Genomic DNA, 22,561 nt, shown 5'->3' with positions numbered 1-22,561 from the left:
CACAAAAAACCCCCCAAAAAACTTCCACATTCATATATGAAACATGAACTGATATTGAAAAAGAATAAAATAAATGTTTTCACCACAGGGCACATCCTAACTTACACATGTGCAATGAATACAGCTATTGATGYCAACAGCTATGGATGAAAAAGATTTCACTCAAAACCACTATAGGCTTAGTCCTTATGATCCAAGGGGTTAATCTGTCTGTCTATATATCTGTTTTGTAGCTCAGTTGTCAGTCATGTTTACTCTACTGAAAAGAGCAGAGCTGCAGCTGAGATGAATCCGAAGAACCCAACAAGACTATGACCCCAAGTATCTTCAGCTTGTCTGTTTTTTCAGTGTTGTGAGCAGTAAATATATCAAGTGAGAGTATTCTATAGTATACACATAGATTGAAAATAATAATTGTTGAAGACTGCATAATTATTATATACAACATGTGATTATACAACATTTTGCTAAATATAAATTCTGAATTGCATTCTTCAAATACCATAAGATACCCAAAACTCATGCATAAGAAAAACGTGAGTAAAAGGTTACCTCTGTACTCTCTGACTTTGACTTAACACACTTGAAAATCAACAGATAAAAGGGAGCAAATTGCTAGGGATCCACAGTGAAGCTTTCAGAGAGAAAAGCAATTGGGGAATGAAAGTGAGACCTTTAATAGTAGTTCTTAACTTGGGCATGGGGATTCGAGAAAGAGAAAGAGAGGCAATTTCTGAGACCCAATTATGTGACTGCAACTTGAACTGCATGTGTAAGTGGAGAGGGAAGCACTTCTGACTTTAAAGAGCTGGCACAATATTTTCTCTGTTGCCGACTTCACTAAACAAGGGAGTGCTGCGGCATTTCAATGTMAAACTGCCTACATGCATTCGAGATGTATAACATGAAAAAAGAAAGTTTCAACGAGATTTCATCTGGATGTGGAGTTAATAATTTCATAGGATACTAGACCAAAACACTTTACACTCACATAATTTCTGTGAAGAATTAGAGTTAAGAGCAGACAAAAATAAAGGAGTTCTCTAGCTATGTGAAAACATGGTATTTTGATATTCCTTTCTGAAAAGGACAGAAAATAATGGGAAAATAAGACCTAAAATATTTCCTAGTCTTTCAAAATAAGTGTCTTTCCATTAAAGAAATAGTCTATCTAAAAAAAAAAAATAAAAGATGAAGACCTGAGGTTTAGCTAGAGGCAGTTTTTATACAAAACTTCGAGAAAATAATACAATCTCCATATATTTGTGATCATTATGTGACTGTGTAAATGCAGAAAGTAAAATTCAGTAAAAATGTAATATTCAGAAATAAAAAATAAGGCCTCTTTTCTTTTTTTTTTTTCTGATCCCAATCACTAAATGTACACTCCTTTTTATTTTCCTTTTTTCCTGTTATTTTGGGGATTGGTTTTCCTTTTGTTTTYGTTTTGTGTTTTGTTTTGGTGTTTGCAGGTGTACGCATGTATGAAGAAATGAGAAAAATTACAAAGCAAAAGCAAGGTGCTTATTCACATCACTTCAGGTATGTGGCTGTTTCCCCTATAATTATAATCTTACCTACAAATTTATTATTGGCCGATGCCAAAAATTAGAATATTGACATCCATCATATACAGATGGACCTTTGATCCAATGACACACTCCCCTTTAATGTTCTTGCAGCAGCCATGCATTTTATGGTGACAGCCACCCTCTTCAGCATATCAAGCACACTCATAATTCAGAACTGACCTGTAATGGTTACCAAGGAGGTGGTGGTGAATATTCAAAGCTCAAAGTAAAGGCCAAGTAGTGTTCAAAGTTTCAATGCAGAATTTTAAGCAAAATTATATTATAATAGATATTAGGAAAAAAAAAAAAAACCAAAAAAACCCCATACTTTTGTACCATACTTGATCAAGTTTCATAATGGAATTGGATCTATTATAATACAAAAATGCTTATGTACACTCAGATTAATAAATTCCTCAAAATGAATCCATCCCCATGAAACCCGAAATTACCTGGGTGATTAACATTAGCATGCCATTTGGTACTTCCAGTAATAACAACACAAAAAAAACCTCAGGTAACTGCTCCTCATATCTACAACTTGCAATAAAACTTTCAAAGCGAAAAAACATTGTTGAGTTTCTGCATTACATGACTTAGCTTACCTAATGTGTAGAATATTAATAAAAGCAGAAGTTTTAAAAGTGTCACCAGAGGCACCAAGCAAAGATGCTAAGGAGGTAAGAAAGGGGGATATAGAAGAGATATGTCTTCAATTTCATGTTATTAAGCATAAAGGAATTAACAGAGTCAGTGATATATTGAATCCTATTACCTTTGGCAATTCTAATGGTTTGTTTTTTTAGCTGGTAGGGATTTCAACAGAAAATTTTGCAATTGATTTTATTCTCTGTGTGTGCATGTGCATGTGAATATGCATGCATATGATACAGAGGAGCTCTAGGAGAACAATATTATACAAAGCAAGAAATTAGTTGGTTATTCATTATTAATATAACACCAGTAAGACAAGAATATTTAGGTGCTAGATGCTGGAAGACAGAAAAATGGGCCACTAATCTCATATATTGCTTGCCACAAGGAAATTTCAGTGGCATTGTGGCAAGAAAAAAACTTCACCACTCAGTGACATGCAATCAAAACCTTATTTGCTCAGCAGGATGGATATAGTGACTGAATAGAAACCCTATATTCTAAGATTTGTATTCTGAGGTGTGCACACACACACATTTCACAYTGACACCACTCAAGGTTTCAGCTCCTCTGGGTTTGTGCATCATGAATTCATGATGCCCACTTCTGGCTGGCAGCCACGGAATTCCCTGCTAAGGATACTGTGCAGTAACAATATACACGCTACAGAGGAACAAACCCGCTGTTACTGCATGGTGCAATGCCAGGCTCGATGCACATCATCAGCCATCAGCACAAGAGGTAAATATGACTCAGGAAGACCTTATTGACTTTTTGTCAAGGTCTGATGGGGATAGACCCCATTACCCCCAAGCTGCTCCTGCCCATTCCTAAATATTAAAGATAAGCAAAAATTCATTACCAACARCTTACCGAAGCTAATCATTCCCATTGTTAAGATCCAATTATTAGGATTATTAGAGAGATGCCTTTTCCCAAATTGASGTGCAAATAAGACCATATGCCAAATCAATAGTAAGGATTTTATTTAACAATAGGGAGGACGACAGATGCTTTACAYTGTCTTTTGCAGCACTGTGTGTTTGTTACAACACTGTGGATCATGTAAAATATTGTTAATATTTTTGTCATACTGGGCAATCAGACAGATGTGGTCTTTTTAAATTTTAAAAAWACCACATATATTTATCCTCAGTCACTCAGAACAATTTTAAAGGAAATTATAACTTTGACATCATCATTAGAATTGAAAGAAGTAAGCTTTTACTTGAGAAGAAGCAGTGTTAAATGACCAGGCTCCTAAAGATACCAGACTCAGCTTTACTGCAAATCTTATTACGTTTCGAGGGACTCTGTGACTGTATAAACACATAGGCACGCCCATATATGTTCACCAATGAAATACACTTTAGGTTTTATATAAAATTTTACTGAGGTCAGATGTGTAAAATCAAATAATGATAGAAAGATTTCAGCAGAAGGGATATGAAGGATCATCTCGTCCCAGCACCCCTGGCCATGGCACCCATAGGCAGGGACAKCTTCCACTAGTGCAGGTTGCTCAAAGACCCATCCAGCCCAGCCTTGAACACTTCCAGGGATGGGGCATTCTCAACTTCTCTGGGTAATTTGTTCCAGTGCCTCACCACTGTCTTGGTACAGAATTTCTTTCTAACATCTAAACTAAACCTATTCCCTTTTAATTTAAAGCCATTCAATTTTGTCCTATCACTACAGGCCTTTGTAGAAATTATATTGAATGACTACTCAGATTTTAATAAATTGAAAAAGGTGTTTGAAGCTAAATGAACAGAATTATTGCTCTGAATAACTGTAGAATGTCTTACTACTGACTTTTTTTCTCCTTTGACAAAGACTCCTCTCTAAAGTGGTTAGTATTTCAGTTTCCTAATGTTCAATAATTGTTGGCTTTCTAAATCGCTGCATGAAAAACTATTTTATGTTTTAATCTTATTTTTGTGTCTTCAGTGCCAATATCAACTCATGATAGTTGTCTGATTAAACAGACGCAATAGACCACTCTACTCTGCCTTCCCATGGCTATTATTTAATTTATTTGATGGGATTTTGGGGTGATAAAATGACGAAGGTGTCCCCTTTATTCTCCGCTGCAATGCATTTTGGGCTACACTGATAAAGTAGCTCAATTTCAGTGCTTTCTCTACTTGTCCATTACTTTTATTCTTTGTAAGCTATATTATTGTTTCAAACACTGAATCCTTTAAGGCTGAGCCCAGTGCATGTTATCCTGAGCTATCACGGGATGCTTTGACAATACATCACATAGGTTTCTTGGTAGTTTAAAACTTACTTTCTCTTGTGGACAAATAAAGTTCCGGGGTTTAACCTAGAAGGGATGAAATGCACTTCATTTCTAAATTATATTTTCCAACTAAAAGTAAAAGAAAATTCTGGAAGTTAGGGCTGTATTTTGGCAGAAAATGAAAGCAAATACATTAAACACTGACTGAAATAGAAGAAGATTCCTGAATGAAGTCCATTATGCCCAAAGTCTTTCTCTAGGTAAAAAAAAATATATGTCATAYTAAAACCATTTATTTTTCATGTCTTATAATAAGCAAGCTCTAAGCACAGTTCACCATGTGATAGATTTCCTTCTACAAAGYTTAGCCTCCCTCAATCCAAACCCTTTGACAGAATTCCTTTGAGAAATTTATCAGCAAGGGCCAATGACAGATTGGTCACAACTACTGATACTTCTCTTGCATTTTTACATAGAACAATTTCCCTATGAGAAGAGAAGACATGCAAACATACAGGAAACTCCAAGAGAGCACYAATTTATTCAGAGTAACAGCAAATTTTGACAGTCATAGAGGAACTATATCACTTCTATCAATTTCTAACCCTAAAATCTGTATAGGAAAAGAAAGTCAAAAGCTAATATGTTACYAGGAGGTGATTGTACAAGATATTGTAGTAGCATACTAACTTATCTGGTACACAGAAAAATAAGACAAATGACTCCCACTGTAAATTGGCACTAATTCATAGTTCTTTTCACTGTCTAACCTTTCATTGAATGCAAGAGAGAAGAAAAATGCAGAAATATGTCTAATAACACATTATGGGACTGGCTGCTGGACAGGGTGGCTAATAGAGCTGTATTTTACTGAAATTTCTGGAAAATTACCAATTAGACAAGAAAAAATCTGATGATTGTAGTATTGTTCCCCACTTGGTAACTTCAAGGCACTGTTTCAGGAATAGCTGTGATTTTTGGCTCTAATATTTGGCTATGAATATCTAGGATGTTATGCTCACTGGATCCCCAGAAAATCAAGTTTTGAGTAACAAAGTATACACCTGTTTATTGATGAAAAAACTGGTCACATTTTCTTGACCTTCTGCTATTGCCTCTCAGCTGTTGTGGTTTGCTTTTTTTTTTTTTTTTTTAGCAGCATCTAAGGAGTTATGTGCATTACATGTGCATTACAGCACTCTCTGTTTATGTCCATCTGTGAAGAGCAGTTTGTTACCAAAGCAGTTTACTCATGTTTACTTATTTTGATAAATAATTAAAGCTCAAGAACTACTAACTAAAGTCAAGGTCATATGACCAGGTGTAGCTGTTTGCTAAGTGAATCTCTACCTCTGAGCTGCCTACTTCGCCCTGTCAGGATGACAAACTCAGGTATAGGTGTGGGTGCTTGGACTTCTAAACCCAGAGTAAGGGTAAGATTCAGTCCTTGGAACCCAAAGAGTTATGTTATGAATAAACAGAATAAACAGCACTATGAGGGGAGAAACAGTGTAAACAACTTAATCTTGGAGTCAGGAGTTTGACAGAAGTCTCTGAAGTCAGGAATTTAGTGTCCTGCTTTTGTGCCCTGATCACTTCATGCACCACACTGCTTGAGCTTTACTGTAAAGAAAATAAAAAAAAAAATTAATGCACACACACACACACACAAATATATGTATATACACACTATGCATGTGTAGGATAATATGACAGACGTGCACACAGACACACACAGATACACAATATATACACGAATATTTTCATAAGTAGGGTCATCCCTGTAGTAGCTGTTGTTACAGCAGTTAATAAAAAACTGGGATCTGGACAAACATATCCTGATACCATCTAAAGTTAAACCATGATCCTTGTACTGCAGGACTGAAGGGAAGGGGAAGAGGTGGAAAATACTGCAAAGTTACTAGGCAGAYGCTGCTTTAACATATCTTCTTCTGATGGACCCTTCCTCAGTTTTTAGTGGGAAGACAGAGGGACAAAGCAGGAGTATCCAAGAGGAAAGCCATTAAAAAAAATGCATATATTCACTCATACAATAGACAAGGACTRACAGTTCCTGGGTTGTCTTACTAACAGGTGCAAAAGTAGTAGTAGCAGTATGTCATTGTCAGATTATTTTCATTAGGAGGATAATTCATTATATCACTGTTATCTCTGCTGAAATCTCTTTTTTTTTCAGTGGCTTAACTGACCCAATTGCTCATAAAAGTATCTTAAACTTAGAGAGCTTCTACATGTTTATCTAAGTTAGGGCAGCTGAATCCCACCTGTGGCTGGGAGACCCAGCTTTGACATAGTAAACAGATACTAAGATACTAAGAAGAACTAAGAAGTTCTTCTTAGCTATCTTATCTGAGATAGCCAGGGTGAGCTTTATTTTGTAGAAAAAAGTGAGAAACTGGTTAGAGAAGACACTCAGCTGCTAGATGTTGCAATGTTGCTTTCCTTTATTTGTGTTTTTTAACCCTGGCTTCCATTGTTTTAGTTCTGCCTACACAAAAGAAACATTAGGTTGTTCTCTCATTTAGACTCAGTGATGGTAGTTTCACATATCAACTGTAACCAGATTTGTGATTKATGGCAGCCATTAATATCCTCTAACATGGAATTATATACACAGATACATGCACGTGTTTTATTTAGGTTCATTAATCTAAGTGGTTCAAGGACAGTGCTTCTTTATCAGGTTTTCATAAAACAATTAATTGATGTAAATTTGCCTTCTGTTCTGCACCATGTGGATTTGAAGGTTCATAAGATTCAATACTGGAACTCAATAATGAAAGCTAATTTCATGATTTCATCATGTATAACTGGAGGTTGTGTATTCATCAACCTAAYTCTAGAGTTTTCCTGGGCTATTTTGAATAACTAATGTGGAATAAATCTTACCTTTACAAGAAGATTATACTCAGAAGGGATTGGAAAGCTAGAAATCTGAGTTTTAAATATTTGTGACCCATCTGCTTTGTATTCATTTTTTTTTTTTACATTCAGTACACAGTGTCTGATGCTTTGTCAGGCATTTTATGCACAGCACAGGTTTATAAAGAGCCACAGATGCTGCATATCTCACTTTCCTCCTTCAAGCCTATTCAACTTKTGACTAGTCTTGGTGTCGTGATTAATTATTTTTTACCTTCACAGACCATTTTGTCACCTTTATATGCTTCACCAGTGTGACTTCCCAAAAGAAGTGTGAAACAGGGAAGATGTATCAAAGACATGAAAGGCATGTTTGGACTACAATATAGTAATTCAGAGTCTTGGGAAACATGCAGAAAATAATTTATATTCTCTCTAATAAGCACAAAGGAAAACACAGATTCTCATACGAAAGTTATCCTAGTGTTGATGGCAAACAGATCCACAGTTAGTAAGCTGATAGGGAAAGAAGAACCAACATCAGGTACTGCACAGACGTTCCACTTTCTTATGCTGGGAAAAAGTATGGCATTTTAACAGTGTTTTACACAAGCTACCACTGAATATTAAAAAAAAAAACAAACAAACAAACAAAAAAACAAAAACACAATTAAATACTTGACAAAAGTTTTCCATGGTGATCCCCAAAATTTCTCATAGTGCTTTTGCAYGTGGATTTTTCTTGTGCAAGTTTGTGAAAATGAAAGAACTGGAAAGTCCACTCTCACTTATACTTGTATTGTTTTTCTTCATAGCAATTTCTGGCCTCCTTATATCAATCTTCAAGACAATGATGATGTTAAAAACAAATCTTTCTTTTAAAAATTTCATAAATGGAGGCAATAACAAACAAAAGTGAGCAGGCGTTTGTTTAATAATAGAAATGAAAAGGAACTGATTAGGGCATTAGTGTGAGCAATAAAAACATACATTAATCTCTTCCATTCTGTTTATTCTTTTCTGATCTGGATTTTCTATTTATGGCTTTGCTTTATAAATTACTTATTTACAATCATGTAATGGAAATTAAGTTTTGAAATCTGACTATCTTTACAAGATATCTCTTGGTCATTCTGAGGTATGGCATTTATTCTAAGCAATTTATTGAGTAAAACGACGCTGAAGAGGGAACTGCATGCACAGAGTTATCTGTCCACACAAAAAGCTCATATAATAATGAGACACTCTTTTAAATTTTTTTTAATACAAATAATTAATTATTTGCATTATGTTATGTGTGATTAGCTACTCTAGCAGCCACTGTTTGGAGGAGGCTAACACACATTAGTGTGAACTTCACACGTTTGTGACTTGGACTGGAATTTCAAGGTGATTGTGACCCRGTACTCTTGTGATTTGAAATAAGGCTTGAATCAGTGAAGCCAAGGACACCTTRTCCTGTCATGGATTCATTTCAAAGAAGGGCCAACCCTGAAGTTTTAAGTGAAATGAAAAAGTGTGCAGTAATTTTTCTTACTATTTTCCRTGTGGTCTTGTTATCTTTTGTCCATGTGATGTGTGTTGGAGGATGACTCGCTAGTGACAATGTGTAGGAGGTTCCTTGCAACAGACCAGAACCCAAGGTCTGAGACAATGACTGGGGGAGCATCCCAAGTTCAGCCATGGATGTCAGGCTTAAAGCCCATGATCTGAGGTGGTTTTCCAATGAAGAAAATGGGAGTAGGTGCATGTTTCACTGATTAGCTTCAGCCTGCAGTGAGACAGAGAAGAGGAAGAATCCTGGGCTCTCTCTGTTCAGGTGCACCCYGCTGGTGTGTCTGTGGGTGCTGCATGGGCTGTGCTGTCCCTGTGGTGCCATGTGGCCCATCACCTGTCTTATGCTTACCTTGGGGACACTCATGGATCCTCAGGTGGTGTCTGGGTCTGGAAATGACAACAGCAGCAAGCAGACTGAGAGGAGAAGTCCGCTGGGTCTATGAGTGCTAATCCAGCCTGGCCTTAGCAAAATCAGCTCTATTTCATTCATGTGAAGGTTATCTGCAAAATATATCAGTGCCACTTCCTAAAGGAAGGGCAAGAACTTATTTCTAAAGGTGGCTGACCTTCCACTCCCTCATGTCCCATTGGAACAGGCTTGCAATAATAATCAACTTCTGTGAAGACATGGATTCTCTTTAGTTCTTCCATCTGTTCTATTCCATGACACAGGAGCTCAAAGGAATGCTCACAGCAAGCTCTTTCCAACTATCATCTTGGTGTCTCCTCAACAAGAGTAAGTATTTGGTGGTACTTGATAGTTATGGAGGAAGGATACAAAAATACTATTTAAATATCTATCAGCAAACATAGTATTTTCTCCACCATTTTAACTCAATGTTAGTTCACACAGGAGCAAATGATACAAATCACAAAATTATAAAATCCTTCTCCCAGTATTTATTAATCCTCAGATTTGACTTTTAATGAATAGTAAGATTCACCAATGCAGAGAAAACAAAATTGTTTCTACTCTCCTGTTCTAGGCTTTGCTGTCATTGTTCACCCTCTAAAAACTTCTGCTTTCTGCAGAATGAGTAGTCACATTGCATTTTCAAGAGTGCTAAATGTGAACAGGCACATATCTATGGATCAGCTAATATAAACAAAAAAAAGGGTATCTGTTTTTACATTTGACTTTAACAATATGATCAGGTTAATGATACATTTAAAGTTAATGAACCAGTTATTTTTAGACTAAGCAATAAACACACACTCATTTTACTGTGCAAATAACTGCTCGCTGTCAGTGGCCTTTCTTTTGCTGTTTGCACCTCTAAATTAGTCTTGAACAATTCTTAATAAGATCTCATGGAATGATTCTATTGATGCCTTCTAAAACTGGCTAGTACTCGAGGAAGTGTAACATTTTGCTGAAAAGTAATTTTATTCATTCCATATAAATGTATCCATAATGTGAAATTGCAGAAAAATCAGAAACCTCATAACTTTATWTGGAAATTTCTGCAATAACCACAAKTATGTTATTTTTTGCCAAACAGAATATTCCTTAATCTGGTTAGATACAGGAAGACTTGTCACAATGATAGTGACAATAACAGTGTGAGATTAACAGCTAAATTTTTGGAATGGTGAAGATGAGACAAGCCAAGAGTAAAAGTATACAAACTGTACCACAAATCCATGTTCCAGAAACATTTTATGGCTTAGTATTATACAAAGAACGTTCCAAAAGGCAAAATTGGGGKTTTTGTTGTGTTATACAGACAGCAAATTATGTTTTCTTTCTGAGTCAGCTGTGCCATTCGTGTAATTCCTGGCCGAAAGGAGACAGAGAACCCTTGTTATTGCCAAGTGAGTTCTGCAGCCAAAATCATTTTAAGCAGAAATTTAAAAAATATTGTGAATAGCCAGCCTCTAATGTCATGTAAAMGAGGTGCAGAGGTAACATAGGTATTTGTTCCTGTGAGCAAAACAGATCATCAGATAGTGCTCCTGTAGAATTGTACCTGTGTTCATGGTGGCTGTATTCAAATCTATCTAGTTATTGCTGCAGCCCATGTATTAACACATTCAGGCTACATGCAGCACCAAAAAAAGTGTCAAATGCCAAACAGAAATGGATTCCAAGGTGGACAATGAAGTTTTGAGGAAATGCAACATTATTTTTCCATAGACAATAAGCCACTGTCTACCTTGGGACTTTTTATTTAAATGCATCCTGAAATAAATGTATCAGTGGAGAGACATCTGTGGTGAATATGCAAGAAAATCTTTTGGATGACATGAAATCACACATAGGACTTGTTTTAAAGGCAGCATTCTGCTAGCATTCTGCRTAGAATTTGTGTTTAGGGTACCATGCACAGCTCACTTGTCACTGACCATCATAATTCTTTTGTTAGAGACTGCCTTCTCTCAGTCCCTGATTCTGAAGAAACTTTAATCAAAACAAATTGGGTTACTTTAAAATGTGCAAATACCAACTCTTCTATAGCCCAGATAATTTTGACTGATACAAATTACAGAGTGCTTATAAAGGGAATCTACTGGGGAGAATAATGTCAGGCAGAAGGAACAGCAGGGCTAAACTGGCAATGGTAACCTTTTCTGTTAATACAGCTGAATCACAAAAAAGCTGTATATCCACGGGACAGAGGAACCAATGGCATGGATGCAACACCAAAAGCAGGCAACTGACAGTGGTTTTGACAGGTTAGGAYATAAACAATCAGTAGCAATGCAATCCGGAGATCAGCAGTGATATAAAGCTGAATAATGAAACACAGGCAGAGGCAGATTCAAGAAGAGTTCCAGTGCTTTCGCCAGAATCCATATTCCCTTGCTATGAGCAGATATTGCATTATCGGATACAGCCAGCTCAGCAAGATGTCAAGGGTGGAGAAAGTCATTGCTGTGTGGGAGTGACAGCCGTAGGTTTAACAGCACCAGATGGGCAAACCTGTGGCATCTGAACAGTTCAAGTGTGGATCTGTTGCAGAAACTGTGATGTGAATGGCTGCGGGCAAGCTCTCCTGGTGGAAAGCCTTCTGGATCCGCACCAGAAGTGAGGAAATGAGCCAGCACTGGCTGATTCAGCCAACATCAGCAGGTCTCTCAGGACTCAGCTGTCTGCTCATCCCACTCTCAGTCCACAATAAAGTAGTGCATAAATAACTGTCTAAGGAACACAGATATCTCCTGTGTGTGGTCTGCTCTTAACTCCTCTATCACAGGAAGAACATGACTTTGGGCTACAGGAGTATTTTTCATTACTGATATCCTTGTAGCCATGCCCGTACTACACAGCATACACTGCTGACCATTTAAAAATTATAACATCTCTCTTTATGCTGCAATAATCAGTGTCCAGCTGAAAGCAGAATTCAGRGATGTAGATGGTTTTGTAGTGTCATTTGTACAAATCTTGTTTCACCAAATAAAGGTAGCAATAGACACATAAATCACTTTCACAGAAAATTCAGGTCAGAGAAGTTCTTAAGAACTTCTTCTTGTTCCCTAGCTGTGGTCTCAGCTCAAAAGTGAAGATGACCTCAGCAGTTAGCAGCCACAGAACTTCACACTGCAGCAATGCCTCCTCCTCAGTGCTGTTGAGTGAAAATGCTCTACTTTATCGTAAGTAAGGAGTCAAACCAGACACCCAGATTTTTTCACCCCCTTGTTTTTCATGGAAAATATGTTTCTTTTCTTTTAAAAAATTCTGGTACTAAATTTTTAYTTTTCATGAAAAAACAAAAAAAGAACCTACCAGTTTTAATTAAAAATACACAATGCCTGAAAAACACTTGTGAGTCAATTTTATGAGACACACATTTGTTGCTGTTGTTAATGGAAGTATTCATCAATTTAAATTCAATTTTAGAGTTTATGGAGAAAATACCAAGAAAAATTGCAAAGCATGCTTGTAACTCGGAGCGTTTAGACGCCTCGACAAGACAGAGGACTGTGTTCATTGCATTAACTTTTGATTCAAGGTGTTATTTGAGTGTTCTTAAAACAGTGGCTTCCTTGTTTTACCTGTTAGTGCTGGGGTTCATTGCACCTTAAATGATTGAAGACCTAGGTATATGTGTACTGATGCACAATGCCTTCTTTGTGTCCTCCTAATGATAAAGCATTACCAGGAGTTTGTAGCCAAATAAGGTAGATTTATTGCTACCTTTGTGCTGGTGAACTTGAAAGCATTGGGATTGTAACACCAAAACTTGTTTTTGATCTCTCCCCTGGAAACTAGATAGAAAGTGCTACAAAAAAAAAAAAAAAAAAAACCACAGCTGCACAGAACAGCTAGGTATTATAGTTTTCACAAAATTTACCATTTGGTTTCTTTATTACTGGTAGTATTAGGTTTGGCTTTTAAACTCTTCAGTGCTGTTCACTAGCTTCTGAATGGTTATAAGAAAAATGTGTGAAACACAATAAAATTTTAAGGTACCTGGCTAGAGCTTGATTTTTTGTTGTTGTTGGAGATGGTTTCAGAGTTATTTGTATTTGTAGTAGCCAAGAACCCAGCACATTCTCAGAATAAACTGCATTGACCTCACTACATCAAACTGCCCATGGCTTTAGCAGAGTCTTTCACTGGCCATAGCTGCCAGAAAATGATGATACACTGCCAGTATAATTTGCAGATGTTAGTAATCATGAATTCAGTGTTGGGCATAAAGAAATGTGGAGAGAGGAGTCCCAGAGACTGGCCAGCAACGTTGCATGTGGCCAGAATTTTTCACTGAGTTCACATGTGTGCTGCGATATTGTTTGTGCACCTTCTGTCCAGATATATYTGAACACACTGGGGAGCAACTTCCTAATCAGCTGTTACCTGATGCCCATCTGCTATCCCAAATAACATGTGTCCTCTGTAACATTTACCAACATTTGCTCGTGGCTCATTACTTTTGCAGGATATGCTGTTTTGTAAAATAACACCCATTAAAGATGATATTCCCATCTCCTCACCTTAGGCTTCCGAAAGCCTGGTACTTAGTCTAGACTGCAATACTGGTTCCCACTGCAGTCAAATGAAAGCTAGACAACTTTAAAGGAAGTTTAATCCTTTTCTGAGAGATCTAGGGTGCTCATGGTGAACTTTTCTCTGAAGGTAATTTTCTGTTTTCTCTAAGTATAGMTGGAACCAAGTATCACTAGTTTAGGAGACTAACCTACAAGGAAGATTGAGATTAAGATTAAGATTAATCACACTAAATACARTTGCCTATAACCTCAGGCTCTTTTTATAGTCTGTTAGAAGAAATATATGCATTTTACAGTTAAGTGTCTAAAACAAGTGAGCTAGATCCCATACTAGAGCTATTCCTTCTTCTGTGCTGACTGTGGTGGGGTACATAAAGTCACCGCCACAGATGTTATTAGATGCCTCGTGTCTTTACAGAAGGTTTAGTATTAATGACARTTTTGTACAAAGACTGTTTATCAGATAGACCCTTGCTCTCTGAGTATAATTACTTTTCCTTATGCTGGGCAGAYATTACAGGGAGAAATACTCTTAATATGTACTTACTCCCTAAAAGCTTGTTGTTGAAGTTAARACTAGACTTTCAGATCCCACCAGCCTAAAATTCACTGAAAATTCACATCAACTTAAATCAAGATAGGAAAGTAGTTTATGTTAATAGAGAACATTGCATAGTTTAGTTTGTTGGTGGGTTTTGTTCCTTTGCGAAAGAAGAAATACACATTGTAATCAGGGTTCTTTGCATCCTAAAGATATGAATATCAAGGTTTAAGTCTCCTGGTGGAGAGTTCCTTCGTTGTGTTTCCATAACAGAGCCCATCACCTTGAGTTTGTGAATGCAAACAAGAACAGGTATCAGATCAGGAGGGGAATGGAAGGTACCAGTAGGGAAGGGTGCTTTTTTGCTTGTTTGTTGTGGGCTTTTTTGAGGTTTGTTTGTTATTTTGGTTGTTTTTTTGAGACATGACATCTAACTTTAAGGTAACAAACTTATGCTTTGTCACTCAGTAAGGGTGACTGATTTCTAGAAGTGGTCAGCAGTCAGGAATTGGCATCTAAATTCAATGYTTCATAAGCAGTTCTATCAAAACAAAATCAACAACTGTTTGGTCTTGTGGAAAAAAAGCTTATTTTTCTTGATCAAGTCAAGTGTGAATTTCTTGCATAGTCTCTTTGTATGTGTCCTAAAAGGATATGAACTTTTAGACACCACCAGCTAGGTCAAGCAGATGTGTAGCTCAACTTACTRCATCACTTGCCTTTAGCCCTCAAAATCCTCAGAGAAAGAGCCAAGGGGTGCTAGCAGAGTCATAATAAATCAACAATAKATTCTCACTTGCTGTAATGGACATTGGATTAGATCTTGTGTTACCTCATGTACCAAAAATTATAAAAGTTGCAGAGACTGGTACATGTTTCTTTTTAAACTCAGTGGGATAGCATATTTGTTACTAAAATAAAATAAAATAAAATAAAATAAAATAAAATAAAACCATCTCTCTCCCTCTGCCTTTTCTTTGTCTCTAAGCTTGCCTCCCCCCAAAAGTCAAAATTTTACAAAATGAAGGGAAACTTTCTGTAGCCCAAGCATTRAAGGGGATAAAAGCAAATGTGTCCATCAGTCTGGCTATTAAGAGCAGCTGCACCAGAGAYGGTTGACCACCAAATGGTATCCTAGCAACCTACAGTAGCATCGTTATACATACTGCTATCAAGCCAAATTTATCCTTTTCAATATCTTAGCTTCAAGAGCTCAGGGATGAATACAGAGCAAAGGATGGAAATGGTGCCTATGAGAAAGACAACGTGGGGTTTTAAATTAAGCAGAGGTTATATGGAATGCCTGTGTTAAAGGAATAAAGMACATCACATTTTTGTGACAAGGAAAGATACCTTCCTGTGGTAAGGCACCAGACAATTATGAATCAATTTGCTTTCAGAATACTAATCCTGTGTATATTTTAGCTTGGAATAAAACTTGCAATATGTCATGTCTTTAATTCCATTTAAATGTTTCCATTTAATTAGGGAAGGGTATGGGGAATTAATTTTTAATTATTCAAACTTTCTAAATCTTTAAAAAAATATCTAGGCAATTCCACCTATAAGTTGTAGCTTTCAAAAAAAATAGCTCTTATTGTTTCTAATACTAAATTGGAAAATGACAGTTCTGTTAATAAATTCCCAAAATTGAGCAGTTCCACCTTTTTATATCATAAATTGCTTTTATTCCCTTTTATATTTAGATTCATTGATCCTTCATTGTCTGTGTAATTTACCAATTTGCTTAATGATCATGACTGTAAATAGCTTTGTCAAAGAGAAGAAAACTGAACTTATGTGCAGAATACTTACAGGATATTCCCTTTTTACTGTTTTCAGCAAATATTGGAAAAACCTGCWAAGCATTTAGACCTTACCCACCGTAAGGGCTGGACTCTCCTGTCCAGAGCAAATGAGTGTGATTTCACTGATCCTAGGTGAAGTGAGGACCTCTGACCTCAACTCGGGGTTTGGCTGAATGTAACAAAATTACTGACAATGCAGACAGAACACGACCTCAAGCACAACCAAACCATCTCCCTTCAGTAGCAGAGGTACTGCCAACTAAGTTGCAAATATCGGGGCAGTGTGCAAAGCTTCTGATCACTGATCATTTTTAACTTACAGTCCAAACGTTATCCTTGCAGAGGATACACACCACAGGGAATGGATTTACAAAGCTGTGTTTTATTATATAATAAGCGTTTTTGTATTCACCAGAAAATCTGTGCGAAAAAGATTTCCACATGACACCCTGCAGTAGAGGGCTCTTTGGAGATTCAGCTGGGGAAGAAAAAAAACCCACACAAGAAACCCAAACCACTAAATTATTCACTTTTAAAATGGCATAATTGAAGCAAGTTTTTAATCCAACATTCAGTCTTTTCCTTAATTTGTATTTCTAATTYCCTTCAATGATCTGGTTTGGAACAGCCTATTTAGCCTCCTGTCCTCTATTATTTATGCAGATGACAGCAATCCCCCATCTTCTCCAAATATTCTGTCAATCTCYAGTTACTACTGGCAGTACTTCTTCATCACATCAGTTGATATCTTCCTTAGCTTCCAAGGAAAGAGTTTGCCATAGGCAWATTTTAATTTGGTAGAATAATTTATCCTACTCTATGCAGTTCCATCTTTACCATCTAACTCTGGCCCCAAATGTCTGTGCATTTATGTAGCCAATCACAGGGTGAAAATAAAATATAATCACCCAAACAACAGACACATTGGCTTCTTGTAATCTGGCTGCCTCTATGCATACTCTATGTTTCTGATTAGTGTTCCCTGAGCAATATATCAAAGGAACACTGGACAAGAAAGAGCCTGAGAGCTGACCAAAAAGCTGCCCTCTGTTAGTCTGCAGCCACATTGGCTGAAATCTGTAACATATGTGCTGAATATTTGTCTGTGGAACAAATATGTCTTCAGCAGTTTAGGCTATATCAGCAGGACAACAGTCCATACCTCTTCAAAAAGGTAGATATAGATATAGTCAATAAGGTAAGCTATAGTTTGCTGCGTGCACATGAATACATATGAAGAGCTATTAAAAGTTTCTGTAGTCTCCAAACCAAGTGTGCATCTCCAATCATTGTGTGGATTTTCAAATCATCTAATTTCTGCTTTAATTTATTTGGTTAGTCTGATCTTTGTTAAGAGACGAGCTAAGGATGCAGTAATCCTGTTTACAAAAAAAAGAAAAAAAGAAAAAAAAAGAGAGAGAATTCCATCATTGGTAAGAAGATAAAGCAGTCCTTAGTTTCACATTCTTCATGACAAAATGTTAGAGGAAACAGACAAGTCTTCAGAACCATGGGGCAATACAAAAGCAGAGCAATTAAACAGAATTCTTAGAAAGGAATCAGAGTAGGCCTTTGAGTTTTTATGTGATRCTAAATTAATGTTTCAAGGATATTAACAACTTGGCAGCTAAATGAACAGAAGAACCACTTGAGAGAAATCATATCCAAAAAATGCTGGAGCAATCCAGTTTGATTGATTAGTGTAGAAATTTATGAAAGCATTATAGAATTGTTGGGGKTTTTTTTGTAATAACAAAAACTGGATTTAGTGATTTGAGTGGTCATTTCCACAGCTAAAAATCTGTGTTCACCTAGATTATGATTAAATTCTGGGTAAAGTAGTTTCACACAAGTGAAATTCCTGGAAGAATTTGGTGCCATCTCTTAGGCATTTTAACCTTGAGAATTTTTAAAGTAGAAGACAAGCATGTCCCCTTCAAGAGTCTTTTATCTATATCATGCATCAGAAAACGTCTGCACTTTATAAATCATATGCAGTAAAGAAGATGTCCTATCTTTGTGGGCAGAGTGTGAGAAAAAAGAGAAAAAAAAAAGGCAAAAAAAAAAGGCAAAACAAGATCCATATAATTTTAGCTGCAATTCTAGTTTGCTTGGCAAAGGAAGTTCCAACCATTGACAGGCAGGCCTTCTGCCATCTGTGTTAAGTGGGTGCATTACAAGCACCTGGAGCTGCAATGAATACTTTCCTTTTWAATTCTTTCTTGCAAAACAGATGGGAAAAAGCACAGCTAGTAGTGTTATGCTGTGTTTAAATATGAGAASACCATCATTTAGTCTCACTGTTGCTTTTCAGCCTGACACCTATATATTTGGACTCCCAGGTTTTTAATTTTTTCCTCCTGCTTACTCAGGAGGCTGTTGTAGTGAGCTACTTGCAAAGAACTGGAAAGAGGCCACGAGTGACCTACTGCTTATGCAATGGCAGTGCACTGATTAGAGGAGATTATAGTTTTCTGAATGCAAAGCTCTAGTCTAATGAGCATTTTAAGGGCAATGCAAGAAATCATGTTATCKCTAAACCCTATGAAGGTACAGGACAAATAGGAGGATTCACAGATGTGCAAATTCAAATGTCAAAAAAAAGAGATAATTATAGTCTTGTAAAGATGTTCCTTATGTATATATGTCTCTAAAAGCCCACAACAAAACAACAAAACAGACTAAAGTTTATAAGGTCCCATTTGCCCAAAGACTTGAAGGAGAAAAAGGTACCTTTGAAGTGACATTAGGAACCTTAAATTGAAAAGAGCAAAACAGGAAAATCCTCATAACAAACTAAAGTGCATGAGATTTTGTAGGGACCTGAGGGTTTCTGACCAGAAGTTCCTAATTGGTAACTTTGTGTGTGCAGCAGACCAAGTGTTTTTTCTGAAGTATCAATAATCAGTTTGGGACACAAAACATTGGCAAAATAAATAGGTGTGCTCAAATCAAAGTTGGAATATCTCAGCTCTCATCTTCTTATGTAGCRGGGAGGGGATATAGATGTGTTCTAGAAGTTTTTCAAGCAAGCAGTAGCCCAGTTTGCAAAAGAAGCCCAGAATATTCAATTTAGAGGAGAGCAGGAAGTTTGTTATTCTTTAGCTGTTTCTACCCTTGCTATGCAGTGCCTCTCTAAAGTAAAATGCAGAGGGAGAGCTGCTGTACAGCAGTTATGATGGCTGAGACACAACACTGAGATGCAAAACCTGTACATTTTAAACCTCTGCAGTCTGATGACAGCCTGAAACACAGCTCTCMTGCATAAGAACTATACCTTATTAGAAAGTAATGCAGAAAGTACCATGGCACAGGCTCTGAATTCTAGCTTTGCTGAGGTACTTAGAGTTATCCCAACTCTTTTTCATTTCCTTTTACCTAAAATTTCCAAATCAAACCATTTATAGTAACCATAATCTGCTAGTGATCAAAAGCTGCTGARTGAAATACCCTGATACATCTTCAAACTCATTATTTCCCAAGAAGTCAGGATAATGGGCTGAACAGACGAATCAAATATATCTTCATCTGGATTATCTTCCAACTCAATGCTCTGAAATCAAAGATAAACACAGCAGCAATCAAAATTTCAGAAGAACTGTAAGATTAATACAAAACTCTTCCCACTCCTTGCATCCTGTTTTCCCAGTATTGAAAAAGAAAAAAAGTAAAAGAAAAAAAAAATAAAAACAAAGTAATAATTTACCAGCTTTCCTTTGGAATCACTAGGAAGGAGACAGAGATTATTTTCTTTTTATTTTTATGAAGTAAAAGTTAAGATTTCTGTGGAATAAGTAGGTGGGAATTGGTCACTAACATTTAGAATATGAAAAGCTGTTGAAATTTTCTCTCAAGACATGAAATTCAGCAACATATGAGAAAGTTCATCTGTTTCTTTACTTTTTTTTTCCAACTTTTTAAACTATTTTGTTCAAAGTATTATGGCCTATGTTTGGTAAAGATGTACACAATATATCATGAATGATGAATAGATGAAATAAGATGTTATTTCTAAATGGACAATTTTTTTTTGTAGCAGAATCAGACAATTTCATCATTATTATTTTAAACATAAATTTACAATATATGGATAGAAACATAGGAAACCATTAAGCAATTAAACCATTAGATCTGGAGTTAATTAATAAAAACAAGTCTTGTGGTAATTCACTAAAGGGAATTTAGTTTTTTCGAAGTGTTGCATTGAGCCTTTGAGATGTTATTTCTAATTACTGTGGTTATGAAAGGAGAATTTAATAAAAACCAGCAGAATATAGTTGATGCTAAGACAAATCATGTCCTTAAATCAAAGTTTCCAAAGTTTTATATCCCCTCTGTCTTTAAGTAGTTAAGAAAAACTGATATTCAGTATTATTTCCAGTGCAAAGAAAAGAGATTAATATTTATGAATTATGACTCAGATTAAGATTTATATATTCATTCCACAAAAGTAAGCTTACTGAATCACCATTTCTCCCCACCTGAATTGCAGGTACCTTTTGCTTGGAAGGAAACTGAATTTAAAAATACATATTTTGCAGTGGGCATACTAAGTTTTAAAACACAACTTCTGATGGCTGAGTGGCAGAGAAAGGCAACTACCAAGTTTGCAAGTAGATTTTCTCTCAGGAATAATTTCCATTCTACAAGCTGAACTTGGAATAACAACAACAAGAAAATTTTAGAAAGTTTTATTTAATTGCATAGTTATCCTACTTTTTAAGGACAGTGTGTTCTTTTTAATTATTGTTATCATCACCATCRTCATTAAATGTTTGTGTGAATAGTAGAGCAAAAAYCAAAGCACAGAATGAAAAAATGGACTGCTTAGTCCTGAAATAACTTCCTGCTCTTTCTTTATGCTGATGTTTTATCTTACTTTCTGTGCTTTCTTCAGTGTTACAAATTCTTCAGTACCAGTATCTAAATGCCTGAGATATTTTATACGACTCTGTCTTATTAAACCACCTTTGACCTCAAGAATAATATTACTGTGTTATTACAAATGTTTAATTTTTTTAATATTTGATGAATTTATAAATTTATAATTTAATAATACCTGTTATGTTTCTTTGGATTTTGTTATTATCTATTATGCATGTGCATCCCACAGAAAATAAGGAATCCAATGAGATTCTAAAACTCTGAATTACCAACACCTTTGAAAACAAGGTCMTATTAAAGCCAGATAAAAATAAGTTTTCTTAGAATCACAGAAATTCTTGAATTTAGTGCTATTTTTTTGGCATTTAACTTTATAATTATTTTTTAACAGCTGTGTAGGATATACAAGGTATATAATTCTTATAAATATGTATTGGATAAAAGTCCACATACAAGTCCCTGTGTGAGGTGTTCAGTTTGGGTTGTTTTTTTAAAAAAAGTTCTTATTTTTAATATAAATTTTCACATTTTCTTGAAAGTTTTATATCAGCATTTAGTAGTGAATGATGGGCATGGTACTCCATCTTAATGGGCAGTAGTATAACTGAAGTTCAATCACTAGGACTAAATAAATGTAGGTATAAAATAGAAATATATGCAGTACCAATAAACACAATACAGTAAAGTCTCTTACAAAATACTGTTCTTTCTTTTCCTTTGCTTTTTCTACAATGGAAATTGTAGCTTTGGGAATTCTGATGTCTTTTAGTGCTGTTATGACATGGTGCTGCAGCCAAATTGTAGGAATACAAGAATAAGAAGGGAATTTGCCATCCTAAAGACCATGTCAGTGTTTCAATTAGCTATGAAATACTGTGAGTCAGGATGCATCTGTCTGTAATCAGTAGTGCATTTAAAATATTTCATGATCTAACTCTTTCAAAGTGTTATCGTATGCAAAATAGTTACTCAGTACAACTTTCTGTCTGGGTAAGAGGTGACTTTTTCCTGGAGACTTAATGTTTTTGGAATTATTGAATATACCCTCATTTTTGAAGCAGTTCTATTTTAAAAAAATGTATTAGATTACTAATACTTTTGAATAATGAAAAGAAATCAAAATTTTGTTAATGCTTCCCAAGTCACGGGTTTATGTTAACTTTCTTTTTCCCATCATCAAAAATATTTTAATGATGCCAAATAAACTAGCTCTATTGTTCTATAAAGCATAACRATAATCAGAGGAAAACTAGAGCTCTTGAGGAAAAGTTAGGCAATAAATTAAAATGGGATATCTAGATATTTTACATTGGTGGTTAAAGCAGTAAGGCAAAGGATCTTTAAAATCTGTTATAAAATGACTCCGTGCTRGAGCTTTTCCGGTAAATAGTATATCTTTGCCCAAAGTACAGGACAACTTAGTTTGGAAGGGCTGGAGTTTGAACATGGATATTCTGGGCTG

This window comes from Malurus melanocephalus, unplaced genomic scaffold (genome assembly GCF_030028575.1).
Source record: "Malurus melanocephalus ecotype Western Australia unplaced genomic scaffold, MMel_1.1 scaffold_179, whole genome shotgun sequence".
In the NCBI taxonomy this organism is placed as follows: domain Eukaryota; kingdom Metazoa; phylum Chordata; class Aves; order Passeriformes; family Maluridae; genus Malurus; species Malurus melanocephalus.
Note: the sequence above shows the minus strand (reverse complement) of the source record.